Here is a 25,186-nt window from a genome sequence, read left to right on the forward strand (position 1 = left end):
TACATGTACGGTATTCATATTTGTTAGCAGATGTTCCTGCATTTATTGATAAATCAAATACAAAACATTCAAATAACAATAATAGTATATAATATAATTGATTTACATAAAGAGTGACAACTGAAATACACACATAAAAATGCATATGATTGAAAACTTGAAAGTATATATAGAGGTAAGTAAAAGAATCAAGATAAATGCAGAGGCCAACTATCATAAGCATGAATGCTTGAGTCCATGGCAGCCGGGAAAGGTCGGGGGGGGGGGGGGGGGGGGTATATGGCGCTGTTATAGGAATATGTAGGAGAACAGAGAGTCATGTATGAAAGTGCATTTAACTTTAACAGTGTAAAGTGTCATTTACTTCATTATATTATCTTGTTCAATATCTTTGTTTTTTTCAGGAGTATGTGGGCTAAACTGCCTAAAAAAAGATGAAGAAACAAATAACTTGGACCCCCCCCCCCCCCGCCAAAAAAAGAGACTTTTGTATAGTTATTTGTGTATTTAATAACAGTGTAATTATTTATTAGGTTCAAATACTATGCAATAACTTTGTGTGTATATGTATATATATATCTATAACATACAGTGTATTTGTGTATTTATTTCCAAGAGAGTCACAACAACTTTTGTGCATTTGTCAAATTTCTTTCATTGCATTATGAATAATTATTCTGGGTAATTAATGCATGTAATAAAGCTCAAAGCCATGATCCAACTGAGGCACGTAGCTTGTTATTGTTCAAATCTCACCTGCCCAGGACAAAAAATTAAAATACATGTACTACTACTACTACACTGTGTGCAACACACCCCCTTCGTGGAGAAAGGAAAGTAGAAGAGAGAACACCTTTAACAAATATGGGAGATAAAGAAATAATTAAATAAAGAGGAAAATGATGAGGAAGATGAATGAGAATTGCATGAGATTAAAATGAGTACATAGATCAAAATAGAGAGAAAAAGAGTGGCATATGGATTTAATATTTGTTGGTGGTTGCGTGTTTGTTAGGGGATGAGATGATGTGCTGTGAGTGCTGCTTTTGCAAGTAGTGTCGAGTGACGAAAACATTGGCTCTTTAAGTTACTTACTTTCATAAGTAGATACAATGAATGGCAGTCTATTTTCATTCAATGTTATCTTAATAACTTAAATTAATAACATTTTACCTCAAAGGGTAAAGTTGACATTACACTTTCCAGCTAACAAATTTTGTATTGCCGAAGATTTTGATCCCTCCTTTTCTCAAAAGTTTGAGCTAAATGGCTTATTTTTAGTATTTGATACCATGAGTTGTTCAGCTGGGCATGTGCCCAACAAATTTATTCTTGAGTCAGATGTAACAAAGAATTACCAACTCGTGGACAAAGGGGCAAAAAGATTCAGATCTAGATTCACCTTCAAAATAAATTTATTTACCATTAAAAAAAAATAGCAAAAACATAAATAACATGACAAAAATATATTTTTGATAACAAAGATGTTTCAGGAAAATCTCAGGAAATAATGGTTGAACTGTACTAACTTCATAATATAATCAATATATGATTCACAAGTTATGACCTTCATGATAATTGATAAATATTTTTGTAGAAAATAGTAGGATATGTATAAAAGAAAAAGAAGCTATGCTTGTTTATTACATGCATAAAAACTAACGTTAGGTAACGTATGAGTGGGTCATTGAAAATGAACCAGAGCCACAATCACCACATCTTCCCTACATATCAAAGCATGCAATGTTACTATCATCATATATTATAATCAAACAATTATAATGTTAATATGTTATTTTACCATTATTTTCTTTCACATACAAATACAGTACAAAAACATTGATAATATGTACATGTCATGTACATATATTTGTTTTAACGTATCACTAAAGAGACTGATTGATTGATTGATATGGTATGTACATGTATTAAATAATAAACACACATGGCCGCTAGGCAGCTGGATTAAGTTGGATATACATGCACCATGCAATGCAATACAAGTTGGGGAAAACAGCAAAATGCAATCGGTTATTACATATTCATAATTTACAAGCATATCATAACAAATGTATAGCAAAATAAACATATGGACTATTGCACCAAAAAGAAAGAGAGAGTAGAGAGAAAAGGAGAGAAAGAGATTAAAAAAAGAGATATATACTTGGACAGAAAGAAAAGTTAAGGCAAAAAGGGAGAAAAAATAGATAAAAGAAGAGAAAGAGAGTGATTACTATATAGACAGCTAGAGATAAAAAGAAAAAGTGAGAAAGCAAAAGAAAGAGAGAGAAGACAGAGAAAGAGAGTAATTGGTAGAAATATAGAGGGAGAGTGAAACAAAAAAGGAATATCCATACATTATATCAAAATGTAGAACAAAGTCATTCTCCAGTTGTAGTCCAAGAGAGGATAGTAAACAGTAAACAAATATACTCATTATGGCCCGAATTCACAAAGGAGGTTTGTCGACAACCCTTTTGTTTCGACAAACCTTCTTTTGTTATTTACAAACCAGGTTTGTAAAAAACGCGTCATATGACGTACATAAACCTTGGTTTGTCGACAAACCTCCTTTGTGTATTCGGGCCTATGAGTTTGAACCCAACCCAGAAGAAGTTCAGTTTCATAAAGTATGAAGAAAAATTTAAAAAAAGAAAGGAACTTCCCAGTGACAGAGGCAGGCTACTCTTAGTCATTTGGGAGCAATGGCGATATCACAAGAACCCTCATGAGGATCACCATAGACAGTGCTGGTCAAAAGTATTGGTAAAACCTAGATTTTCAGATGAGTGTTCAGTTCAATGTGTTCATTCTACATAATGAGCTTGTATGGGCACTGAAAATATGATACAGGTTTGGCTTCACATTATAAAATGCAAAATTGTATGTTTTGATACGGGCCAAATGCTATTTACTTTAACTGGTTAGTTTGATACCCACAACTGATGGAATATGGTATAACAATATCTACAACTTGAATACACTTTTATCAAGAGAAAACACAAATCATTTTTATGCTGAATAGTTCAATTTGATCTGTTAAGTTATCCCAACGACAGCAAAATACACTCATAAATAGCAAAACCATTCTATCAACATTATCTTCATTTTGTATCTAAACCCATAACAATGTTTTGTAAATGTTACACAAGGTCAGTATGTGTGACATAGGTACCAACACTTTTGACAAGCACTATATATGGCTGGTCTTTGACCAGATATTACAAAGAGGGAAATAGAGAACAAACAAAAATTATTTGATGTAAAATCTTTTCTCTGATTATTGTGAGATATAAACCTCATCATTCTTTGAAATATATAATACAAATGCGCTTTCTTCATTTTTAACCTACAACAACAGTGTACCATGCAATTGTTTATACTCTAAAGATATATGTGTCTTAATTGAGCATGAAACAATTTGTATTTAAAAAAAAGATTTAATATCATGATTGAAATTTATTGGCAACATTTTCTGTTAATAACAATAATAATTATAACAATAATTATAATAACAACAATAACAATTACACTACTACTACTAACAATAATACATGTACATGTAATTGGAATTTAATTATATAGGGCATTTCCACAAGATATAAGGCACTACAAAGTACCAAATATACTTTACCAATTTGAGTAAACATATTTACATTTATTTGGGTGATGCTCTATTATCTGCTGATTATTAGGTGATTTGGTAGGCAACAAGATCAGCATGTTTTTTAGCTTCTGCTTATGAAATCCAATCCATCTCAACACAAATGATGGATCAAAATTAGACTTTTGATGGCTATTCAATTATATGCTCATCAAAAACAATATCTTGAGAGAGTACAAATAATCATTTCCTACACAGCTACATGTTATATTCTGAAGACCATAGAAAATGTACCTGTATCCTATGCAGGGGCGTCGCCAAAGGGGGGGGGTGGGGGGTGCGACACCCCCCCACCTGTCAGGATATTGTCGGTAAAATTGCGCTGCCGTCGGGAAAAAGAGAAAAGGGGGAGGGAAAAAAGAGAGGGAAAAAAAGTGGGGGGAAAAAAGAGAGGGAAAAAAAAGAGAGGGAAAAAAAGATAGGGAAAAAAAGAGAGGGAAAAAAGAGAGGGAAAGGGAAAGAAAAGAAAAAAAGAAAAGGAAAAGAAAAGAAAGAAAGGAAAAAAAAGGAAAAAAAGGAAAAGAAAGGAAGGAAAGAGAAGAAAGAAAAAGAAAAAGAAAAAGAGGGAGGAGAGGAAAGAAAGGAAAAGAAAGGAAAAAAGAAGAAAAAAGAGTGAAAGGGAAACAAAAGAAACGGGGATGAAAGAGAGGAGAGAGGGGGAAGGTAAGAGTCTGAGAGAGGAGGAGTGGGAGTAAAGGAGAGAAGGGGGTTGTTGGGTGGAGTCGTCTCGTCGAGGGAGCAAGAAAGACACTGGTAAATATGTTGCTGTGTCGGGTCAGCTGTGTCGGTATTCTTGCTCGATCCTCGTGTACTATATCAATGCAGAAGTTTGAAGTCGGTGAGATGTATAATGTCGGTCGGCCGACAAGTTTTTTTCCCTACGAACTGTGACTTCTTATCCGCTGTGACGACTTCGAGAGTGACTACAACTACATTACTTGTATTTTCTCGAAGTTTCACTTTCCTATAATATCAGCTAAAGAAATCAGAGGTTTAACATTTTCGGGGAAACTAAATTCAAACAAGGTTTAAGAGTCAACAACGGTACGACGAATCGTCTTCCTTTCTTTATATTGTGATGGAACGCCAAAAATTCCGCGCTTCGCGAGGAAGGGGAAACTTCATTTAGACGAGTAGAGAACGGTACAGCGAATCGTCTTCTTTTCTCTAATAATTTAAGGAAACGTCAAAGCTTCCGCGCTTCGCGCTTGAGGGGGAAACTTGATTCAGACAAAATTAATAGGGCTTATTTAGAGTCGAAAACGGTACAACGAATCGTGTTCTTTCTCTAATAATTTGAGGAAACGTCAAAGCTTTCGCGCTTCGCGCGAGAGGGGGAAACTAAATTCAGATAAATAGGGCTTAATAAGATTCGAAAACGGTACGAGGAATCTTCTTCCTTTCTCTATATTGTGAATTTGTGATGAAACGCCAAAAATTCCGCGCTTTGCGCGGAAGGGGAAAACTTCATTTAGACGAGTCGAGAACGGTACGACGAATCGTCTTCTTTCTCTAATAATTTAAGGAAACGTCAAAGCTTCCGCGCTTCGCGCGAGAGGGGGAAACTGAATTCAGACAAAATTAATAGGGCTTATTTAGAGTCGAAAACGGTACAACGAATCGTGTTCTTTCTCTAATAATTTAAGGAAACGTCAAAACTACCCCGTATCGTCTGCTTTTTCTTATAATTTAATGAAACTTCACAGCTCCCGCGCGAAGCGCGGGAGGGGGAGAAACTGAATTCAGACAAGGATTAAGAGTCGAGAACAGTACACCGAATCGTCTGCTTTTTCTCATAATTTAATGAAACGTCAAAGCTTCCGCGCTTTGCGGAGGAGGGGGGGGGGAACTTCATTCAGCCAAGGATTACCAGTAGAAAACGGTACAATTAATCGTCTTCTTTTCCGTCTAAGCTTCCGCGCTTCGCGCGGGAGGCCCATCACCCACACCCCCCTAATGAGCGCGCTTTTAAATGATTTTCTTGCTCACTACTGCCCCTCCCTAAAATAAGATCCTAGCTCCGCGCCTGCATTGAAATATATAGCTATGATGCTGACTAAATTGAAGAAATAATTGGTATATTTATGTCGTCGAGGAAAATGACCATTTTGCGCATATGCAAGTACTATAGATAGTCCATAGGAAAAACAATTTAGCCTTCGGCCCCAGGTTTATAGGTTTGAATTTGTAGATATTGGAAATTTAATTTTGTCGGTAATTGGTGGCTAGTTTTGTCGGTAATCGTTGGCCTCTACACCCCCCCCCCCCCCACTGAAAAAGGTCTAGCGACGCCCCTGATCCTATGCCATTGGAACATTATGTGATAAGAAATTCTAAAATTCTAATTTGTAATTTCAAAATATTGTTAAAAAAGTGCAAACGTGTATCCAAACTATACAATTATACCTTAAGAATTCATTGAGTAACAACAATCCAGCCATTACTAGTTTTCCTAAGTACCACTTACAAATATTGTGTTGTGACAAATATATCCAACTAGTCAAACAGCTAAAGACACCCTGGGTTACCGATGAATTTGTTAGTTTGTCTCATGAGAGAGATAAGCTTAGCAAAAAGGCTGATAAATCAAACCATCCACAAGCTTGGAGACATTTTAAAACCTGCCAAAATCATGAAAACAGCATGAAAACTACCTAAAAGAAGGCATATTGTCATCGGCAAATCTTATCTAAGAAGAGTAAACCTTCTGAATTGTGGAAAGTTCTCAAGATTCTTACCCCTAACTCAACACATGGTGAATTAACCCACTAGCTTAAACCTACGTACCCTACATGCTTGTTCTGAGACTGAGCCGCTCATATTTGCCAATGCTTTCAATCAGTTCTTTGCATAAATTAAGAGTTAGACTGCTTCCAAATATCCTCTACAGAATATCCACCTTTCTTTTGAAAATCAAGCTGACATTGCTCAAAATGGCTTTTCTTTGGTTGATGTGACATAATATTTTGTGCTTAAAGAATGACAATCTGTAAAAACTTATGAGGCAACAGGCTTTATTAGAGAAAACCTCACCCCAAGAAATAACTTTGACTTAGAGATTTATTAGATTTTCTTGATAACGTGACGTACTATGTGAAGTCGTTTATCAAGTAAATGTATTCAAATTTATGGATGCTTCTTTCCCAGACGTGTGTCCTTTGTACTACAATTGTACTACAATTGCCAGAATGCAAATTGCATAAATAAGTTGGTGCTCTTCTGGGGTCAAGGTTTTTCATGTCATGCTAAAAGCCTAAAAGGCATCACATCATGCCAAGAATATCTTCATTTATATATCTCTTGTAAATTTTCATAACGAACAATTTACATCAAATGGCAGGAATACATCTCATTTTTCAAAATACCTTCACTTATTCTTTGGGGTGAGGTTTCCTTTAATTATAGGTTATTAAAATTGGCTGCACCTATCAACAAAAAAACAATCACCAAACTTTTTAATCTATCTCTCTAATTAGGAGTAATTCCTGAAGAATGGAAGCAGGCCAGGATTACCCCCATTCACAAATGTGGGAACACAGACAATGGAATACAATTATACAGTATACAGATGTGAATATCATCTGATAACGATTCTACCAACAATCATGAAGGTGTTTAGAAAAGACTGTGCACACCTAGTTTACATGACTATTTGTTGGATTCGGACTTGCTTACTCTTACCAATTCATGTTTCCGGAAGGGTTATTCCACTAATACTGCATTGGCATATGTTAGTGACTTCTTATACAGTAATATGGATAGTGGTAAAATAACGGATTTGATTTGATTCCGTGAACTACCGGAAGTTACTATACACATACGGTACTAAAAAGATTTTAGAGATAAAATCATGCTCAGAATATCACCCAAGAAGTTTTCAAATACTGGTCAACTGCGATAACTTGGAACAAGGGAAGCACACATCTGTGATTGCAGATAAGTTTGGCCTGTAAAGCTGAGCACTAAGTTTAACACCACTTGATAAGACGAAGAGTGACGGCTTGAAGACAGAACTACCAGATGACAGGCCTTATGCTGTTTGGTAAGAACGGCTCTGTGTACTCTGTACTCTGTGTACAAAATGGACATTTTGCAGGATCTGTAAAGAAACCATAATGAAACTCACATTGTCATAAACAAATTGTGTTATTTCAATAAAATCCAAACTAGTACGGATGACTTGCCTTATGAAATTGGTATGTATAAAGACTACAAGTTCACATTATTGATATCATTATCTTACACCTTTTTTGTATTCACTGCTGAAAAGAAGCGGACGCTACCTACTTGATCCGCACCTAAAAAGTTCACATTATTGATATCATTATCTTACACCTTTTTTGTATTCACTGCTGAAAAGAAGCGGACGCTACCTACTTGATCCGCACCTAAAAACATGCAACCTTTCAGAGTAGCTATAGAGTGTAGCACCTCCCATGCGCATTTGTTCCCATGGTTGTGCACATTGTTGTACATGAAATGCCTAATAATCCTATGCTGTCTGATTTTTTTTCCGCTACCTTGTCATGTAACATACAGCCAACCCATTCACAGAAACAGTGCTGGTTAACAGTTTGGGTACACCCTAGATTTTGAAATGTGTTTTAAATTCAGTGTTTGTGTCCCACATACAGGTGTACATAATTAGCTTGCTTGGGCTCTAAAAAAGATTGAAACCAGTTTCCCTTTACCGGTATGTTTCTACATTGCACTAAAACACGATTTAGGTATGTTGAATTAAAAAAGTCCCTTCCATAGACCCTCTCCCCCCCCCCCCCCCCAGCCTCAAACAAAAGTATTTCCTGGGAGGATGATTGTCTGAGGTGAATGTCCGGGGGGGGGGGGGGGGGGGGGGGGGGGGATTTGTCCTGGGGGTAATTGTCCCAATTGGTAAGTGTTAAAAGGGTAATTGTCCTGAGGGGAGTAGTACCGGGGGGGGGGGGGGGGCGGTTGAACTTCTTTCATGAATATTATACTGTTCTTAAAGCTAATCTTGAGCTCTGGTATGGGAATTGTATTTTGAGAGAAAATTGTCAAGATCTAGTCTGGATTGTTTATCCTGCAGTAGATGTAGATGGTGTTTCCTACAAATTTTGGGCAGAGTCAGGCGATGTTTTTTTTCAAGAAGAGAATGTGCGATCACTGCCACTGAGGTGATTGGGAGCTTCCCCCAGGCGGTACGTACCCTATTTGAACAACTTTAGATGACCTTTGCCAAAGGATGATCCCTACCAATTTTGGTTTAAATCTGACCTTGCATTTTTAGAAGAACTAAAATATGTAAATCAGATGGCATTTAAAAAGGAAAAACATTAATGGGCAGTGCCCTTACCAAGCCCCCTCCCCTGGAGGAGTCAGTAGCCCTTCATAAAAATGTTATATCTCCCTACCTGAGGAATGCTTCCAATCAAGTTAAGTCAAAATTGCCTAATTATGGCCATAGGGGTATTTTGGGAGACGCTGCACCCCCCCCCCCCCCCCCAACCCTAGATTTTGAAATGTGTTTTAAATTCAGTGTTTGTGTCCCACATACAGGTGTACATAATTAGCTTGCTTGGGCTCTAAAAAAGATTGAAACCAGTTTCCATTTTTACCGGTATGTTTCTACATTGCACTAAAACACGATTTAGGTATGTTGAATTAAAAAAGTCCCTTCCATAGACCCTCTCCCCCCCCCCCCCCCCCCAGCCTCAAACAAAAGTATTTCCTGGGAGGATGATTGTCTGAGGTGAATGTCCGGGGGGGGGGGGTGGGGGGTGGGGGGTATTTGTCCTGGGGGTAATTGTCCCAATTTGAACAACTCAAGATCTCCCTTTCTAGCACGTGATGCCTAAAATTTTGATAAGAAACCAGCCATGGATTTTTAAAGATGAAGAAGAAAATGTAAAAAGTTTACATCACACAATTTGCGATTAAATAGCTCACTTGGGCAATTGAGCTTGGAAACTTGATGGGCCTAGGTTAAAGCTAGTAACAAGAAAATTTTTAATTTACAACAAAAATAAATGGTACAGTTGCAAAAGTAGGGAAAAATACACATTTAAGATATTTCAGCAACAACAAATTTAACACACATCTATGGAAGTGATTTAAATCACTGATTTTGACAAAATAAATGAATCAAGGTGATCTAAATCATCCCTACCCTTAATGAAACTAGGCTTTAAAATGACAAACAAAACCTTCTAACCAACAGCACCTTGGCAAAATTGCCAAATTTGCTTGGGCAAATGATGCTTTATGTATTAGTATCCAAAATACCTCACAGTAATATTAATTTTTTACATGTATTTCGGCATTGTGACAAACTAATGCCTCAGTCACACCTCTGCGTATGTTGCTGCGTATTGCTGCGCTCTGCGGCGTATATCAATACGCAGCCGTGCCCAGCAATACGCAGCAAATTTGAAGGTAGCAGTCACACTATTGCGTATCTAGCTCGTAGGTAGCTCATATGCCGCTCGTACAAAGACTGCCTACGGTTGCCTATGGCCACGCTATAGCTCATAGCAGTACGATTCAATACGCAGTTTGCTCGCCATGTTGCGTATGTAGCTCGTTTGCTGCTTTTTTGCTGCTCGTTAGCCGCTTGCACCAGTTGGTCTTGTTGCGTGTCCGCTTGCTTTAGCTCGTCTGTTGTTTGTACTGATGCGTGTCGGCTCGTGCTAGAGCGTACCAGCTCGTTTGGGCTGCGGCATATATAAAAATACTAGTCCTTTTGAGGGACTGGGCATAAACATCTATCTTCTGACGATTCTACATCTACAAGAAAAATAAATCTGATGACAATAATGGCCCTGCAGCAGAGCTCTGCTTTGGTTCAGCTGGAAGAAGAGAGGCGAATGAAGATTATGAGCAAGGGAAGCTGCTGAATGAGCTGCATCAACAAAGTATCCCTCGGAGTTGTTGGGTGCGGTCCTGGATCTACTGGAGGAAGGACCAGGGACAATTCGACCAACTGATGAGGGAACTGGAAGACGAGGACCAAGAGGCATTCACGAACGTGTTGAGGCTAACCCCTGAAATGTTTAAAGAGTTAGAGCAGAGACTACATGAAAGACTGGAGAAGTGGGACACCTTCTTCAGGAAAGCCCTCTTACCCGCACTGAAGCTGGCCAGGGTGACAGCTACAAGACACTAATGTATAGCTTTAGGGTAGCCCATAATACCATTTCACTTATGGTACGTGAGATATGCACTGCCAGTCTGCCATCATTGAGGAATACGGTGATAAGCTGGTGATGTGACCTACCAGCCCACAGGAATGAAAAGCAGTCACACAGGGCTTCGAAGGCTGCTGGAATTCTCCCCAAACCTTGGTGCTTTGGACGGCAAGCATGTTGCAATCAAGTGCCCTGAGGATAGTGGGTCAATATTTTACAACTACCAGTGTTTCTACTCTATTGTACTCATGGCCCTGGTCGACGCCAAGTACAGATTTGTGTGGATAGATGTCGGAAACGAAACCTCTGATGCACAGCTCTTCAACTCGTGTGAACTAAAACAACGTCTTAAATCTGAAACCCTTGGAGTGCCTCTGCCAGAGCCTCTGTCCAACGATGATGAAGACATCCCCTACTTCTTTGTGGCAGACGAGACCTTCGCCATGACAACATGGCCAATGAAGCCGTACGCAAGGAGGGCTATGGCTAAACAAGAGAGAATTTACAACTACCGGCTGTCCCAGGCAAGGAGATTGGTGGAGAATGCTTTCGGCATTCCTACCAACCGATTTCAGTGCCTGCTGAGTACTGACCACTCTCCGACAAACCCCTTCAACCGTCAGGACCATGGTATAGGCAAGCTCCTTCTCTTGGTCACTTGAGAACCCGGCCCCCCCACTCAGGTTTCAAAATGACCGCATGCGTGTTGCCAAAATGTCCTTTTCGTAACAAAAGAAAAAGGTCGAGCCGTATTGACTTTACACACCGGACTTTTGCTGAAAAGGGGGGGATGCTGAAAAAGGCTCGTATACAAAAGAAAAAGGTCGAGCCGTATTGACTTTACACACCGGACTTTTGCTGAAAAGGGGGGGTCGGTTGGAACACGCATATGCGTACCCTAAATAACACTGAGTGGGGGGGGGGGCCGGGCTTGAGAAGTTGACTAGGTCTTTCCGCGGCTTCTTCGCCATGTTCGTCTCGTGTTCACCCAGCGATGGTGACTCCGGAGCCGGCGGGGCAATGGGACCTAGGCAGCTTGACTGGCTTCGTCCTCGTCGTCACCCCCCCCCCCCCCTTTTCGCTTTGGCTTTCGGCATCTTTTCAGTGTTCAGTAGTTGTATATTTTTCAACTGTTGACTGCAGTATGATTCCACCCCGCCTTATATTGCCGATACGCAGCGCATAGGCAACTAATCGCAGTGATAGCGAGCTAAAGCGTGCGGCAACCAGCAACTGCGAGCTAAAGCAAACGCTGTACGAGGTAGACTCGCAGCGTAGCGAGTGGCAATCGCAAGGTTTTTTTGCTGCTGTGAGCGATGTGCGAGCAACAGCGCAACAATACGCGCAATCATGCATATAGACACGAGTTAAAGCGAGGTAATTCGTGCAGGAAACGCAGCTACACATGCTCCGAAAAAAGAGGTGCGTATGATTGCGTTTACCTGCGCTAAGCTACACGCTGTCGCTCGCATTCACTGGTTGCCACTCGTATCCGCTTGTATGCGATTTGACCTTGCGTTTGCTTGCGATAGTTTAGAAAATTTTAAAACTAGCGAGCGACCAACGCAGGCACATGCGCTAGTTTGCGTATTGAGTACGTAGTGAGCATGTTTTATTGCGCGTTATTGGGTATGACTGCCTTTGTCTGCATTCGGGTAATACCCAGCAATACGCAAGCCAAATACGCAAAGGTGTGACTGAGGCATTAGACATTGTAAGACATAAGTTGTGTCTTGTTTTTCTAGACATTATTCTACACCAGACTGTAGAGCAGGGTAGAGCAAGGAGAAAATATCTGCCTACCGGTAATTCCAATTGGACACATATTTTCTGGCTGATTTCAATACCCCAAAAGCGATGGACAGTTGTAACTCCTCCAAGTATTATAATTTCTATGAGATATTTTGGAAAGCTACATGTATGTACATTATTGTTTATGGAAGTAAAGGATGATTTACAGTTAATCTGGAACAATAAAAAAATGTGCTAAAGTATCATTCAAACATACCACTTTGTCTACAATCAAAATAAATTGGAAGACATATTTACTTAGGTTCAGTTGGAGAGAGAAAAAACATTATTTTCAAAAAGGCCCAAAGTTCTTACATGCTCCGAGTCATCCATCTTCTATCCACTCAGAACTGATCTCTTGAAAATGGGTACATGGCATGGTCGATTCCTTGAAGAAGATCTCTAACGTTGAGGCACTGTGATTTAAAATACAGACAAATTGCTCATTATAAGACAGTCAAAAATAATGTCATTATGCTGATACGGTACATGACCGACAATATGTTACCATATTATTTGTATGGCATGGCTGCAGATAGACCTCAAATCAGTTTATTTGTTCTAGGAAATTGCCTTTTGTCAAAATCCAAATACAGTACCTAAAATCATGTGTTGGCTGACATTAATATATCAAAATAAACAGACAAACAAAAACAAAACATACAAACACTTACAAGAGTACATCCCATCAAGTTTATATCTATTTGTAAATCCATTACTTGTAAATAATACCAGTAAAAAAGAATTTAAATGGACAATGGATACTCAATTCAATACAATTCAGTTCACCAACGTAAGTGTATAATAGAGAGGGGTAAAGGCTAGATGATAATATGAAGTTAATATCCCCTACATGTAGTCTTAATAAACAATAATACAATAATACAATAATACTCGGGGGGGGGGGGGGGGGGGGTTACAGCCCCCAGCTGCGTTTGCCAATGGCAGAGCGGTCTCTGTTATCACAGATGAAAGCGTGAAAAGATGTTGTATTTCAGTATCAATAACATGGATTAGGCCCGCCATGTGTATTGTATCGACAGAGAAAATACTAATCAACATTAAAAAAGACTCTCCGTTATGTAACCCTATTGTTGCCTTCCTTTATGAATAACTTGTATGGATGGCCTGGTGGTCTCCATCATTGGCGTAGATCCTTACTTGATACCTATTTTTGAGGGGGGATGAATGAATAGATCACCCCCCCCCCCCTCCCCCCCTGAACAATGGGTATTAAGTAATGATCTACGACACTGGTCTCCATTATCAGAAAGGGAAAGGGGCACATGTTGTTAAAAAGGAAATTATCATAGGTGAAAAGGGGCACTGATGAGAATAAAAAAGGGGCACTTATACTGAAGGATAAAGAGCAATATTTTAGAAAAGAAAAAGGGCATGTGTCAAAATAAGAGGGGAAGTTATTAGAGGTGAAAAAGGACACTCATTAGTGATGAAAAGAGCACTTATCAGGAGGGGAAGGGGCATTTGTAAAAGTAAAACCAGTATCTCTCAGATTTGAATAGGGGCAATTATAAGAGGTGAAGGGGGCACTTATCTGAAGTGAAAAGGAGTAACTTCTCGTACCTGAAAAGGGATACTTACTAGAGATTAAAAAGGGCACTTTAAATGCGAATGGGAAATGGACACTTATTGCAAAGGAAAATGGACACATGTCAAATTAAAAGGGGCACTTATCAGAGGTGAAAGGAACACTTTTTGGGTACTCTAAAAAGTGAGGGGAGGGGGCATGGGTATATTGTCTGCAAGATTCAGACTAATATTCGCAAAATATGAATTAAACGCTTCTGCTTTTACTAACATTGAGCAGAACATTCCGGTTTTTTTTGCACTATCCACCAAACAGAAGGAACAGCATGTGTAATTCAGTACAATATCATCATAATCTTGAATTAACCAAAACTATTTAAGATATGCTTTACTATACACATTCCATAGATCCTGGTGGGCATGGGCTGCAGCACCTTCTCTTTGGAATACTTTACCATTTAATTTGAGAATCATAACTTCCTTAGAGACCTTTAAATCAAAGCTGAAATCTTATCTTTTTTAACGATACCTGTATTTGGCACTATGACACTCATCCAAACTCTCTCATTCTTTATATTTTTTTTGTGGGCCTCGGAATAGAATTGTCTAGATAGACGGCACGATATAAATGCCTATTATTAATTTTAATGGAGATGATATCAGTCGATCTTTCTTCAATTTAAATTTACAAAATTTCCATCAAAGGTACGCATCAGAGTGAAAAATTGCAAAAGCTCCATACTGTGTCAAACTCAAGGCTCAAAATACACGGGGTAGCGGGCGCTTGGCCCCTGTGAGCTTCATAATCGCCTCCGTCAGATTGCTCACAGGGACGATTGCAAATCTGGTGATTCCAAAAGACCAGCAAATAATAAACCTCGACCAGTAAATCAACCGAAAGCTATATTTAGTAAAAGGAAACCAGTTGGCGAAGAGGCGACTGCACGGGCTTGGACCAGAAATTTCGTACAAAGGTAGGAGATCTGACCATTAGAGCATACAGTAACTTGTAAAGTTGTAAGAGGGAAATAATACCGAAAATGATGAAATAGCAAAGAATTTAGGAGTATCATGGGTACCACCAATTCAATGGAAATTTGTATTTAAAAAAAAAGCCCCCGTCAGTACTAAAAGAGCCCCTGTGAGAAGGCTCACGGGGGCTCTTTTTTTGGAAGAGCCCCCGTGGACAAAAAATTAATTTGAGCCCTGGTCAGACTGAAATCAGAGTTTTGTTTTCTCTTTATTTAATACAGAGCCTGTATTCAGCAATCCCCCTCCCCACTCCAACTGAAATTAAAGATTTGTTTTCTCTTTCTTTTATACAGAACATGTATTAGGCGAGCCCCAGCCCCCCCCCCCCCTCCCCTTCAACCTGTGGTTACGCCAGTCACATTTCCCTACTCTTACTCGACTATGATATGTCTGACTTAAATTATAGTTTTGTTTTCTCTTTATTTAATAAAGAGCCTATTTTAAGCGAGCCCTCCCCCTCCCAATTCCCCCCGTGGCTACGCCAATCAAATTTTCCTACTCTTTCTTGAATATTAGAGTTCCGACTAAATTGAAGGTTTGTTTTCTCTTTATTTAAAACAGAGCTTGTATTGGTGGGGGAACCCCTCCCCCATTCCTCATTTAATACAGAGCCTGAATTAGGTCTCACCTAATACAGGCTCAGTACTAAAAGAGCCCCCATGAGAAGGCTCACAGGGGCTCTTTTAGTACTGAGGGGGGCTCATATTTTGTACAAATTTCCATTGAATTGGTACCCATGATACTCAATTCTTTGCTATTTCATCATTATCATTTATTTAAGTCAGCATTTTCCCTCTTACAAACTTACAAGTTACATATCTGTTACTGACTTTCATCCCGTCATGACAATCCCTCCATTTCAGCACATTAGTTCTGCACATTATTTCCTCCTCATTATTCGGAGCAACCTTATTCACATTCTTTCTTCACTTTAACCCTATTTAGCCCGGGCTATTTTGAAACTGCATAGCGGGGGGGGGGGGGGGGGGCTTCTAAGGCCCCCCCCCCCTATGATCTCGGCCGTGAAACGAAAATTTGCATACATGTCAAGTGAAGTGTATAGAATACTATGGTACTTTCAATTTTTTTGAAAAATTCACTCATTTGCATATTTATGGTAATTTATGCAAATAAGGTCATCAAATTCACATTTTTGCCCATGAAACAGACATTATTCATATTTAAGCATTCTTTCTCACTACATATATTTGTTAGACCATTTGGAATGATAAAGAGTAGGGAAATGCGATTAGCGTAGCCACGGGGTGAAGGGGGGGGGGGGGGGGGGAGCTCGTCTATGAAGGTCATGTATAAAATAAAGAGAAAACAAAGTAATTTCAGTCTGACTTTTAATGGTCGAGAAAGAGTTGGGAAATGTGATTAGCGTAGCCATGGGGAATGGGTGGGGGGGGGGGGGGGAGCTCGCCTATGAAGGTAATGTATTAAATAAAGAGAAAACAAAGTAATTTCAGTCTGACTTTTTATGGTCGAGAAAGAGTTAAGAAATGTGATTGGCGTAGCCATGGGGAATGGGGAATGGGGGGGGGGGAGGGCTCGCTTAATTCAGGCTCTGTATTAAATGGGAATGGGGGGGGGGGAGGGCTCGCTTAATTCAGGCTCTGTATTAAATAAAGAAAATACAAATCTTTTTTTACTTGGAACTCTCATATTCGCGTAGGAGAGAGGAAAAGGGAGCGGAGGGCTCACTTAATACAGACTCTGCATTAAATAAAGAGAAAACAAAACTATAAGTTTAGTCGGACGTATCATATTTGAGAAAGAGTAGGGAAATGCGATTGGGGTAGCCACGGGGTGAAGGGGAGAGGGGGGGGGGGGGGAGCTCGCCTATGAAGGTCATGTATAAAATAAAGAGAAAACAAAGTAATTTCAGTCTGACTTTTTATGGTCGAGAAAGAGTGGGAAATGTGATTAGCGTAGCCATGGGGAATGGGGGGGGGGGGGGGGAGCTCGCCTATGAAGGTCATGTATTAAATGGGGAATGGGGGGGGGGGGGGGGAAGGGCTCGCTTAATTCAGGCTCTGTATTAAATGGGGAATGGGGGGGGGGAGGGCTCCCTTAATTCAGGCTCTGTATTAAATGGGGAATGGGGGGGGGGAGGGCTCGCTTAATTCAGGCTCTGTATTAAATGGGGAATGGGGGGGGGGGAGGGCTAGCTTAATTCAGGCTCTGTATTAAATTGGGAATGGGGGGGGGGAAGGGCCTGCTTAATTCAGGCTCTGTATTAAATGGGGAATAGGGGGGGGAGGGCTCGCTTAATTCAGGCTCTGTATTAAATGGGGAATGGGGGGGGGGGGAGGGCTCGCTTAATTCAGGCTCTGTATTACATGGGGAATGGGGGGGGGGGGGAGCTCGCCTATGAAGGTCATGTATTAAATGGGGAATGGGGGGGGGGAGGGCTCCCTTAATTCAGGCTCTGTATTAAATGGGGAATGGGGGGGGGAGGGCTCGCTTAATTCAGGCTCTGTATTAAATGGGGAATGGGGGGGGGGGGGGAGGGCTAGCTTAATTCAGGCTCTGTATTAAATAAAGAAAATACAAATCTTTTATTTTAGTTGGAACTCTCATATTCGAGTAGGAGAGAGGAAAAGGTGATTGGCGTAGCCAAGGGGTAAAGGGAGCGGAGGGCTCACTTACTACAGACTCTGCATTAAATAAAGAGAAAACAAAACTATAAGTTTAGTGGGACGTATCATATTTGAGAAAGAGTAGGAAAATGCGATTGGGGTAGCCACGGGGTGAAGGGGGAGGGGGGGGGGGGAGCTCGCCTATGAAGGTCATGTATAAAATAAAGAGAAAACAAAGTAATTTCAGTCTGACTTTTTATGGTCGAGAAAGAGTTGGGAAATGTGATTAGCGTAGCCATGGGGAATGGGTGGGGGGGGGGAGCTCGCCTATGAAGGTCATGTATTAAATGGGGAATGGGGGGGGGGGGAAGGGCTCGCTTAATTCAGGCTCTGTATTAAATGGGGAATGGGGGGGGGGAGGGCTCCCTTAATTCAGGCTCTGTATTAAATGGGGAATGGGGGGGGGGGAGGGCTCGCTTAATTCAGGCTCTGTATTAAATGGGGAATGGGGGGGGGGGAGGGCTAGCTTAATTCAGGCTCTGTATTTAATAAAGAAAATACAAATCTTTTATTTTAGTTGGAACTCTCATATTCGAGTAGGAGAGAGGAAAAGGTGATTGGCGTAGCCAAGGGGTAAAGGGAGCGGAGGGCTCACTTAATACAGACTCTGCATTAAATAAAGAGAAAACAAACTATAAGTTTAGTCGGACGTATCATATTTGAGAAAGAGTAGGGAAATGTGATTGGCGTAGCCACGGGGTGAAGAGGGAGGGGGGGGGGGAGCTCACCTATGAAGGTAATGTATAAAATAAAGAGAAAACAAAGTAATTTCAGTCCGACTTTTTATGGTCGAGAAAGAGTTGGGAAATGTGATTGGCGTAGCCATGGGGAATGGGTGGGGGGGGGGGAGGGCCTCACTTAATTCAGGCTCTGTATTTAATGGGGAATGGGGGGGGGGGAGGGCTCGCTTAATTCAGGCTCTGTATTAAATGGGGAATGGGGGGGGGGAGGGCTCGCTTAATTCAGGCTCTGTATTAAATAAAGAGAAAACTAACTATAAGTTTAGTCGGACGTATCATATTTGAGAAAGAGTAGGGAAATGCGATTGGCGTAGCCACGGGGTGAAGGGGGAGGGGGGGGGAGCTCGCCTATGAAGGTCATGTATAAAATAAAGAGAAAACAAAGTAATTTCAGTCTGACTTTTATGGTCGAGAAAGAGTTGGGAAATGTGATTAGCGTAGCCATGGGGAATGGGTGGGGGGGGGGGGGAGCTCGCCTATGAAGGTCATGTATTAAATGGGGAATGGGGGGGGGGGAAGGGCTCGCTTAATTCAGGCTCTGTATTAAATGGGGAATGGGGGGGGGAGGGCTCCCTTAATTCAGGCTCTGTATTAAATGGGGAATGGGGGGGGGAGGGCTCGCTTAATTCAGGCTCTGTATTAAATGGGGAATGGGGGGGGGGGGAGGGCTAGCTTAATTCAGGCTCTGTATTAAATAAAGAAAATACAAATCTTTTATTTTAGTTGGAACTCTCATATTCGAGTAGGAGAGAGGAAAAGGTGATTGGCGTAGCCAAGGGGTAAAGGGAGCGGAGGGCTCACTTAATACAGACTCTGCATTAAATAAAGAGAAAACAAACTATAAGTTTAGTCGGACGTATCATATTTGAGAAAGAGTAGGGAAATGTGATTGGCGTAGCCACGGGGTGAAGAGAGGGGGGGGGGGGGAGCTCACCTATGAAGGTAATGTATAAAATAAAGAGAAAACAAAGTAATTTCAGTCTGACTTTTTATGGTCGAGAAAGAGTTGGGAAATGTGATTGGCGTAGCCATGGGGAATGGGTGGGGGGGGGGGGGGAGGGCTCGCTTAATTCAGGCTCTGTATTTAATGGGGAATGGGGGGGGGGGGAGGGCTCGCTTAATTCAGGCTCTGTATTAAATGGGGAATGGGGGGGGGGGAGGGCTCGCTTAATTCAGGCTCTGTATTAAATAAAGAGAAAACAAACTATAAGTTTAGTCGGACGTATCATATTTGAGAAAGAGTAGGGAAATGCGATTGGCGTAGCCACGGGGTGAAGGGGGAGGGGGGGGGGGGAGCTCACCTATGAAGGTAATGTATAAAATAAAGAGAAAACAAAGTTATTTCAGTCTGACTTTTATGGTCGAGAAAGAGTTGGGAAATGTGATTGGCGTAGCCATGGGGAATGGGTGGGGGGAGGGCTCGCTTAATTCAGGCTCTGTATAAATGGGGAATGGGGGGGAAGGGCTCGCTTAATTCAGGCTCTGTATTAAATTGGGAATGGGGGGGGGGAAGGGCCTGCTTAATTCAGGCTCTGTATTAAATGGGGAATAGGGGGGGGGGGGAGGGCTCGCTTAATTCAGGCTCTGTATTAAATGGGGAATGGGGGGGGGAAGGGCTCGCTTAATTCAGGCTCTGTATTACATGGGGAATGGGGGGGGGGAGGGCTCGCTTAATTCAGGCTCTGTATTAAATAGGGAATGGGGGGGGGGAAGGGCTCGCTTAATTCAGGCTCTGTATTAAATGGGGAATGGGGGGGGGGAGGGCTCGCTTAATTCAGGCTCTGTATTAAATGGGGAATGGGGGGGGGGAGGCCTAGCTTAATTCAGGCTCTGTATTAAATAAAGAAAATACAAATCTTTTATTTTAGTTGGAACTCTCATATTCGAGTAGGAGAGAGGAAAAGGTGATTGGCGTAGCCAAGGGGTAAAGGGAGCGGAGGGCTCACTTACTACAGACTCTGCATTAAATAAAGAGAAAACAAAACTATAAGTTTAGTGGGACGTATCATATTTGAGAAAGAGTAGGAAAATGCGATTGGCGTAGCCACGGGGTGAAGGGGGAGGGGGGGGAGCTCGCCTATGAAGGTCATGTATAAAATAAAGAGAAAACAAAGTAATTTCAGTCTGACTTTTTATGGTCGAGAAAGAGTTGGGAAATGTGATTAGCGTAGCCATGGGGAATGTGGGGGGGGGGGAGCTCGCCTATGAAGGTCATGTATTAAATGGGGAATGGGGGGGGGGGAAGGGCTCGCTTAATTCAGGCTCTGTATTAAATGGGGAATGGGAGGGGGGGGAGGGCTCCCTTAATTCAGGCTCTGTATTAAATGGGGAATGGGGGGGGGAGGGCTCGCTTAATTCAGGCTCTGTATTAAATGGGGAATGGGGGGGGGGGAGGGCTAGCTTAATTCAGGCTCTGTATTAAATAAAGAAAATACAAATCTTTTATTTTAGTTGGAACTCTCATATTCGAGTAGGAGAGAGGAAAAGGTGATTGGCGTAGCCAAGGGGTAAAGGGAGCGGAGGGCTCACTTAATACAGACTCTGCATTAAAGAGAAAACAAACTATAAGTTTAGTCGGACGTATCATATTTGAGAAAGAGTAGGGAAATGCAATTGGCGTAGCCACGGGTGAAGGGGGAGGGGGGGGGGGAGCTCACCTATGAAGGTAATGTATAAAATAAAGAGAAAACAAAGTAATTTCAGTCTGACTTTTTATGGTCGAGAAAGAGTTGGGAAATGTGATTAGCGTAGCCATGGGGAATGGGTGGGGGGGGGGGGGGAGGGCTCGCTTAATTCAGGCTCTGTATTAAATAGGGCATGGGGGAGGGGGGTTCCCCTTATACAGGCTTTCTATTAAATAAAGAGAAGACAAAACTTCAATTTCAGTCAGAACTAAAATAGTCGATAAAGAGTAAGAAAATGTGATTGGCGTAGCCAGGTGGTAAGGGGAGGGGGGCTCACCTAATACAGGCTCTAGATTAAATAAAGAGAATACAAATAAAAGAGGCCTGTATATATAAAAGGAAAATAAATATCTTTAAATTAGTTGGAACTCTCATAGTCGAGAAAGAGTAAATAAATGTGATTTGCATAGCCAGGGGATAAAGGGGGGGGGGGGGGGGGGTGGCTCACCTAAAAGAGGCCTGTATTATATAAAAGGAAAAAATATCATTAAATTAGTTGAAACTCTCATAGTCGAGAAAGAGTAAGTAAATTTGATTGGCGTAGCCAAGCGGGAATGGGGAGGGGGGAGGGCTCACTTAATACAGACTCTATATTAAATAAAGAGAATACAAATCTTTAATTTTAGTTGGAACTTGGAACTCTCATAGTCGAGAAAGAGTAAATAAAGGCAATTTGCATAGCCAAGGGGTAAAGGGGGGGGGGGCTCACCTGATAGAGTCCCTGTATTGTACAAATATCTTTAAATTAGTCTGAACTCTCATAGGCAAGAAAGAGTAAGTAACTGTGATTGGCGTTGCCAGGGGGAAAAGTGGGGTTAGGGGGGTTAGGGGGGGGGGAGGGCTTGCTCAACACAGACTCTGTATAAAATATAGAGAAAACAAATATTTAATTTCAGTCAGAACTATAACAGTCAATAAAGAGTAAGTAAATGTGATTGGCGTAGCTAAGCAGGGAATGGGGAGGGGGGGGGGTGGCTCGCTCAATACAGACTCTGTATAAAATATAGAGAAAACAAATATTTAATTTCAGTCAGAACTATAATAATCGTTAAAGAGTAAGTAAATGTGTTTGGCATAACCATTAGGTGGCTCACCTAATAGAGTCCCTGTATTGTACGAATATCTTTAAATTAGTCTGAACTCTCATAGGCAAGAAAGAGTAAGTAACTGTGATTGGCGTAGCCAGGGGGAAAGGGGGGTTAGGGTGGGGGGGGGAGGGCTCGCTCAATACAGACTCTGTATAAAATATAGAGAAAACAAATATTTAATTTCAGTCAGAACTATAATAGTCGATAAAGAGTAAGTTAATGTGTTTGGCATAACCAAAGGTTTAAGGGGGGGGGGGGGGCTCGCCTTATACAGGCTCTGTATAAAATAAAGAGAAAATAAGGTAATTTCAGTTAGACGTATCATAGTCGAGAAAGAGTAGGGAAATATAAAGGGCATAGCCACGGGGTAAAGGAAGGGGGGATCTGGAGCTCACCTAATACAGGTTATATATAAAATAAAGAGAAACAAATCTTGAATTTCAGTCGGAACTATTAATAGACTAGATAGAGTACGCAAATATGATTAGCGTAGCCACGGGGGGGGGGGGGGAGGGGAGGCTCGCCTTATAAAATGCAGCCTCTGTATTAAATAAAGGGGAAAAAGTAATTTCATTCAGACTTTTTATAGTCGAGAAAGAGTTATGAAATATGATTGGCGTAGCCACATAGAATGTGGGGGGGGGGGGGGGGAGGGCTCGCTTATTACGGGCTCTGCATTAAATGAAGAGAAATCTTAGGTTACCCAACGCTAATTCTGAAGAATTCTGTTTCTTAAGTAAGGACAAATATTAAAAATAATGTGTTTCTCGTCAGGAAAAAGAGGAAGCTGGGCATTACTATTTACTATTTTGCGATTTTTTTTTTTCTTCTCCAAAGATGGCTGCCGCACCAAATATAGCTGCCGCACCAAATATAGCTTGCCAAGTCTATTTTATTCACATATATTGTGCTATGTGAGTATACTGATGCCATGTATGACAAAACAAATGATTTGTATCACCTTAAAATAGAAGCTATTTGAACAAAATTTATAGACATAGGGTCTAACCATTCTTTTTTTTTTTTTGGGGGGGGGGTATATTTCAACTAAATAGTAAATAGTAAAAAAAAGGAGGCAGCGGCCAAAAAGGAGGTGGGCAGGGACGAGAAACACTTTATTTTTGTTACTTGGTCTAACGCTAAACCTAATCTAAACCCTAACTCTAACTCTAACCCTAACCCTAACTCTAACCCTAACCCTAACCTAACCCTAACCTAACCCTAATGATCCCTAACCCTAACCCTAGGTCTATGACGTTTATGTACATAAATCCTAAAGTTAAGCCTTGTAATTGACTAAATTACTGTTTGAAATCAACTGTTCTCAGCCTGAATGTCCGGATAAACAACCTGTTTATCAAACAAACGGCCGAGGGTAAAGAATTATGAGCTCGCGTACTCTCTTCGGAACAGCAGCTTCCCCCTGCCAGAGTTCTGGGGAGCTTGCTGATTAGATCTACGTAATATTCACAACACAAACATCACAGAAAAGACGGAGATCTTATCCGTCATTTACAAATTGCTTACCAAAATTGTTGATCAGGGCTTGAAGTCGAATGCGATGAATAAACAAAATGATGGCCACCGACTTCCTACGTGTCTTTCATGATTTTGTGAGAGATTAGACACACTGTTCACTCCGACTGGGATCAGAATCGTGACAAATGTACTCGCTTTAGAGCCCCATATGTTTTACACGTAGAAGTCACTTTCGAACAAAAGAGGGCGTATTTTAAACAACATTAGAAATAACCCTTTTTCCAAACAGATTTTTAACTCATAAAAGTGGAAAAAATATAGTTCTAAAATCCTATAAAAGCAAAATCTAACGTCTGTTTGATATTTCAGAGTAGCATTTGAGCAAAAATAAAACAAATGTATGGTCAAACTAGGTGTATGAATTGACCCGAAAGCTGGTTCACAATGACAATCTCCCATTCATTCATACACATTCTCTAGAGATGCCTTAAATTTCACCATGAAATATTTAAGTTTCCAATGCTAAATTTCCTTTTATTTCAACAAAAAACGAAAAATAGTTGTTAAATAATCAATTTAATAGCATTCATCTATAATCTTCATCGAAAAATTTGAAATTATGAAGGAAACTAAAACCTAAATTTTGTTCCACAATGACAAATTTTATAGATGGGCTATTCGTCCAAAACAAATATTTAATATGTAAAAAATTAATTAAAAATATTTTCTTGCATAATTTCAGGGAAAAAAATGATTTTTTTATTTTATTTAGGCTCTATTCTTTGTGTGGAGCACCATCAATTCTTACTGCACTACTTTTATTACAATTACAGATAAGTTTTAGTTTTGGAGAGAAAAACGTTTTTTTATATAGATGTACATACTTAACTAGTATATTGTTCATCTTGTCTTTTTTGCAATTTTTCGAAAACTGAAAAACGAATTGAAAAATCAATTAAATGATCAAAAAGGAATAGAAAAGCTCTTTATATCTCTTTTGGAGAATATGGAATTCGTCAAGAAATGAAAAACCTATGTGGCTTTACATAAAATTTGGTTCACTTTCACATGTTAAAGAGAGAGAGGTATATCACAAAAGGTATTGAGAGGTTGAGAATGTAAGAGAGAGGGGGAGAGGTATATCACAAAAGGTATTGAGAGGTAGAGAATGTAACAGAGAGAGAGAGGTTTATCACAAAAGGTATTGAGAGGTAGAGAATGTAAGAGAGAGAGAGAGAGGTATATCACAAAAGGTATTGAGAGAAAGAGAATGTAAGAGAGAGAGAGCGAGAGGTTTATCACAAAAGGTATTGAGAGGTTGAGAATGTAAGAGAGAGGGAGAGAGGTATTTC

At 40.5% G+C, this 25,186-nt stretch overlaps 1 long non-coding RNA gene across 1 annotated transcript; it reads right to left on the bottom strand.

Annotated features, from left to right (window-relative positions):
- Positions 1-7,034: 7,034 nt before the first annotated feature.
- Positions 7,035-24,083, bottom strand: LOC115921190. Its single transcript, XR_004062798.1, has 3 exons — positions 23,883-24,083; positions 12,934-13,034; positions 7,035-7,763 (listed from the first exon to the last, which is right to left on the bottom strand). It is a non-coding gene; the product is annotated as an uncharacterized LOC115921190 (long non-coding RNA).
- Positions 24,084-25,186: the final 1,103 nt, after the last annotated feature.

The sequence above is a fragment of the Strongylocentrotus purpuratus genome, unplaced genomic scaffold (assembly GCF_000002235.5).
Source record: "Strongylocentrotus purpuratus isolate Spur 01 unplaced genomic scaffold, Spur_5.0 spur5_scaffold_1, whole genome shotgun sequence".
Classification (NCBI taxonomy): Eukaryota; Metazoa; Echinodermata; class Echinoidea; order Camarodonta; family Strongylocentrotidae; genus Strongylocentrotus; species Strongylocentrotus purpuratus.